This window comes from Grammomys surdaster, unplaced genomic scaffold (assembly GCF_004785775.1).
Source record: "Grammomys surdaster isolate TR1022 unplaced genomic scaffold, NIH_TR_1.0 251, whole genome shotgun sequence".
Classification (NCBI taxonomy): Eukaryota; Metazoa; Chordata; class Mammalia; order Rodentia; family Muridae; genus Grammomys; species Grammomys surdaster.
This window is the reverse complement of record NW_021604692.1, coordinates 2,074,141-2,079,506: the sequence shown is the minus strand read 5'-3', so window position 1 is coordinate 2,079,506 and position 5,366 is coordinate 2,074,141.

Here is a 5,366-nt window from a genome sequence, read left to right as displayed (position 1 = left end):
TCAGCTGGGCAGTGGTGGTGCACGCCTTTAATCCCAGCACTTGGGAGGCAGAGGCAGGTGGACTTCTGAGTTTGAGGCCAGCCTGGTCTACAGGGTGAGTTCCAGGACAGCCAGGGCTATACAGAGAAACCTTGTCTCGAAAAACAAACAAACAAACAAACAAACAAAAAATTATGTGTTCTTTGATTTTTTTTTTACTAAATATCTACACATTAATGTTTGAGAACTAAGCACATAAAGTATTTATTCTGAACTAAATTATATAAGCCATCTCATTCCAGTTAGCCTACACGTGAATAATTTTAATATAAAGGTCTTTGTGAATTCTTAAGGAACTTAAAGGGCTGTATTATAAAATTTTAGCCAGATGATCTTGCAATTTGAAAATGCCTTTTTAAAGACAGAGTGTAGCCCTGAACGACCTAGAACTTGCTTTGTTTAGACCAAGCTAACCTCTAACTCAAAGATCCACCTGCCTCTACCTCCTGAGTGCCAGGATTAAAGCTTAAAGGCATGTGGTGCCACCAACCACCCAGCTGAAAACATCGTTCTCATTCTTTTTTTTAATTTTTTTTGTTTGTTTGTTTTACATGACAGGGTTTCTCTTTGTAGCCCTGGCTGTCCTGGAACTCTGTCGACCAGGCTGGTCTCAAACTCAGAAATCCACCTGCCTCTGCCTCCCAAGAGCTAGGATTAAAGGTGTGCACCACCACTGCCCAGCTATAAAAACATCATTCTTAAAATACTCAGATTATAAGACTATAGATGTAAAGTAAGAATAGTGTTTGCTGGAAATAAGTAGTAATATAAACGTAACATTGCAGGGGTTTTGCACTTACTGCTCAGAAGGAAGTGACCCTCCTCAGGAAGTCCCATCGTCAGGCTCAGGTTGAACAAATGTAAAAGCAGACAGCCCTATCCCCCAAAGCACTTAGAGCCTCACTGCCATAATAAGTAATAACTAGCGTCAAATGCGGGTAACAGTATGGGAGAGTAACAAGATGGCTCATAGAGTGAGGAAGCATGCCGCCATGCTGACAACCTGAGGTCAGTGGAGGGAGAGAGCACTCTCGTGCAAAGTTGCCCTCTGACCTCTGCATATGCACCATGGCACTTGCATACACTCACTCATGCATGCATACAGAAATAAATAGATACAATAAAAATACTATTAAGAAATAACTAGGTAGGGGAAGTCTGGGAAAATGACTTCAGTGGTGGGTTGGAACATTTGCTGTGCACACATGAGGAACCAAGTTTAAATCTCTAGTACTAACGTGAACCTCTGGGCATGGCCCTGGGGGTGCCTGTACCCACATAATGTCCTCTTCTGGCCTCAGCACAAGTACACACAGATATAAACACACATCACACACACATAAAATAGTTTTGCAGGGTTTCTCTGTGTAGCCTCTAGCTAGCCTGGAACTTACTCTGTAGACCAGGCTGGCCTCAAACTCAGAGATCCACCTGCCTCTGCCTCCCCAGTGCTGAGATGTGTGTAGTGTCTGAAGGGACCAGAAGAGGGTGTGAGATCCCTTGGGACTGGAATTACAGATGATTGTGAGGTATATGGGCACTGGGAATTGAACCTGAGTCCTCTGTAAGTGCAGTCTTAACCACTGAGCCATCTCTATGGCCTAGGCAGACGTCACTTTTACCCTAGACTTTGTGCCAAGCCACCTCAAGACAAACAATAAAGAGGGGTCCTCACTGATGGCCACACTGCACGGTTAACCACCGAAGGCACAGCCAGAAGAGAGGAACCCATCTCTGGCTGTGCCCACCTCATAGGTAGAGCAGCTAAGCCTGAGGACAGAGAACAGTGTAGTATTTGGGAGCAAGACTGCAACACATGGCCTGGGGTCAGTAAGTCATTCTGGGCACCAGGGTTTCTTTACCTGGTAAGTGTGGGGGCAAGGCGTCCTGGCATGGTGGTATATACCGTAACCGCAACACTTGGGAGGCTGAAGCAAGAGCTTTACAGATTCATAGAGGTAGAAATAGAACTCAGAGATAGAGTTCTTTCTAGCATGAGCAAGGCCCTGGCATCATCCCAGGATAGTGAAAACCACAGCAGTTACACCACGATGGTCACATTGACCCTGTGTGGCGGTATCACATGTCATGCTTACAAAATGCTCGAGAACTCACCTGGCAAGTAACCACTACATCAGAGTTGTGGATTTCCCCAAAGTGGGCTAAGCGGTAAAATGAGGCAGTTAGTTCTGAGGTCAGATCTCACAAAAGGTCCACGTATCAAAGGCTCCGCCCAAGGCAGCGCAGCTAGGAGGCAAAGGAACTTTTACAGGTAGGACTCATAAAAGTTATCAGATGTCCCTAGATCTTTGGGGTGTGACCTCAAGGGGGATTATGGAATTTTTCTCCCCTCAGCCCCCCTCTTTCTGTTGTTGGTTTTGTTTGTTTTGTTTTGCTGAGATAGTCTCATGTAGTTGAGGCTAGCCTCCAACTTCCTATGTGCTTCTAAAGATGACCTAGAACTTCTGATCCTCCTGCCTCAGTCCCCTAGTGCAGGAGTGCACCACCACTTCTAGATTTAAGAAGTGCTGCAGATCACTGGGCGTGGCGATGCACGCCTTGAATCCCAGCACTTGGGAGGTTGAGGCAGAAAGATTGCTTTGAGTTTGAGGCCAGCTTGGTCTATAGAGTAAGTTCAGGACAGCCAGGGCTCTTTTACACAGGATAACCCTGCCTCAAAAAAAAAGGGGGGGCCTTTGGACCTAACCCAAGGTTTCATGCATGATGGACAGTTCTACTACCTGAGCTACATCTGAGCCCCTAGTCCTTCTTTTGTGCTTCTTGGCTGAGGAGATAAGTGGGTCACTTTGTTTTGTTTTGACCTAGGGTCTCACTGTGTATCTCTGTCTGGCATGCAACTTGCTGTATAGACCAGGCTGGCCTCTAACTCTGCATCCTGAGTATTGCAATTAAAAGCTTGTGCCACCACACGTGGCTAAGTGTGCACCCAATGTAGAAAGCTGAGGGACACATGAGGTGGGGGCAAAGGCTGAACCACTGTGTCTGTCTCCTTTGCTGTTGTCCCAGAAAGTCGGACTCTGCCCAGCTCTGATGTGGACACAGTTGGTCATTTAAGAAAATGCTTTCCCAAGACTGTAATGCAAGGTTAACTTGACCTACTGCTGTGCTCACTGGAGCGAGGGTGTGTCTTCTAGCCTGCTCTTGGTAATCTTGGGCTTTCTTGGCATCTAAGCAACTACAGTTAGTTCCTCAGCCTTATCACAGGCTCAGACCAAACCCTACGATTCATAACTGCAGCCACAGAAGGAGCTGGACAGTTCCTGAGTTAAGTCACCACCTGTTAGTCTAACAAGAAAAAGGCCAGAATTCTTTTATTTTTATTACTATTTTGTATATATAGGTATATTTCCTGAATGTGTCTGTACACTGTGTGTGTCCCTAGTGCCTGTAGAGGCCTGAAGAGGGCATCAGATCTCCTGGGACTGCAGTTAAAGATGGTCGTGAGCTGCGACGTAGGTGCTTAGACTCAAACCCAGGTCCTCTAGAAAAGCAGCCATTGCTCTTAACTGCTGAGCCGTGTCTCCATCTCCAAGGTCAGAACTTTTACAGGTAGGGCTCATACAAGTTATCAGATGTCCCTAGATCTTTGGGGTGTGACCTCAAGGGGGATTATGGAATTTTTCTCCCCTCAGCCCCGCTCTTTCTGTTGTTGGTTTTGTTTTGTTTTGCTGAGATAGCCTCATGTAGTTGAGGCTAGCCTCCAACTTCCTATGAGCTTCTAAAGATGACCTAGAACTTCTGATCTTGATTGCAAGAACAACATCATCTTTAGAAATTATGTTGGGCACTGTTGGACACTTATCCCATTTTTGCCTAATCCCAGAAGTCAAGCCACAGCATCCTGCTACCTCCATGGAGGGTACCTCTGTGAATAGAATCCCTTCTGCTCCCAGTAAAGCAGGTTTGCCAGCTGGGGGCAGGAGGAAGGGGTGACATATACAAGGCCCTGACTTTCACCTTCAGCAATATATAATTTAAGTAAATAAACAATACAAAAAGAAGCATTGCAGTAGCTTTACCTCCCATCCTCATGAGTGAGCCTTGTCTTATGTCTACTGTTTCCATGCTACAGATCCTACTGTTTCTGGGCTGGTTTGCTGGCTGCTGGAATCTACATATAGAGACCCTGTCTCAAAAAGGCAGCAAACATGGTACTTACTTTCTAAACCCAGCACTTGGGAAGCAAAGGCAGGTGAGCCTCTGTGAGTTCGAGGCCAGCCAGATCTAAACACAGAGAAACCCTGTCTTGAAAACCCTAAAAATGGGCTAGAGAGATGAGGGGATGGAGAGATGGCTCAGCAGTTAAGAACACTGGCTGTTCTTCCAAAGGACCCAGGTTCAATTCCCAGCATCCACATGGCAGCTCACAGGTTTCTGTAACTCCTGGATCCATGGGATCTGACACTCTCACACAGACATGCATGCAGTTAAATACCAATGCACATAAAAATAAATTTTTTAAAAGGAAGCAAATGGGCTGGAGAGATGGCTCAGCAGTTAAGAGCACTGACTGTTCTTCCAGAGGTCCTGAGTTCAATTCCCAGCAACTACATGGTGGCTCACAACCATCTGTAATGGGATCCAATGCCCTCTTTTAGTGTGTGTCTGAGGACAGCTGCAGTATACTCATATAAATAAAAAATAAATAAATCTTAAAAAAGAAAAAAAGCAAACCAAGTTTTACAGTGTTTCCACAAAACTCTGAGTAGTGTCCCTACTCATTCCTCTTTTATGAGTAGATGCCCCAGTGCTCACATGGAATAAACCTGAGCCCAGCTATGGGTTGAATCATAGTCCTTAAATCCACCTCTCAGCACCTCAGAATGCGACTGCATTTGTAGATAAGGAAAGGTAGGTGTGGCTGTTTGGTGAAGTGCTTGCTTCACACAGGCACGCAAGCACGTACGGTATCCTGGGCTACAGTTCCAGCAGCTCATGTGCTGATGAGACAGTGTTGACCTGTAATTCCAATACTTGGGAGGTAGAGGCAGGAGGATCAGAAGTTCAAGGCCAGCCTCAGCTACACAGTGAGTTCCAGGTTTCAGGTTAGCCTCCAAGAGACCTGTCTCAACAACGACAAAAACAAAACACAAAACAAACAAATAAGCAAAGCCACAAACAGGTTCTCCTTAGGTGAGAGAGATGGCAGTGCTGCTCTGCCAGGGACCAGAGTTTGGCTCCCAGCACCTACATCAAGAAGCTCCCAGCGGGGCTGGAGAGATGGATCAGTGGTCAAGAGCACTGACTGCACTTCCAGAGGTCCTGAGTTCAAATCCCAGCAACCACATGGTGGCTCACAACCATCT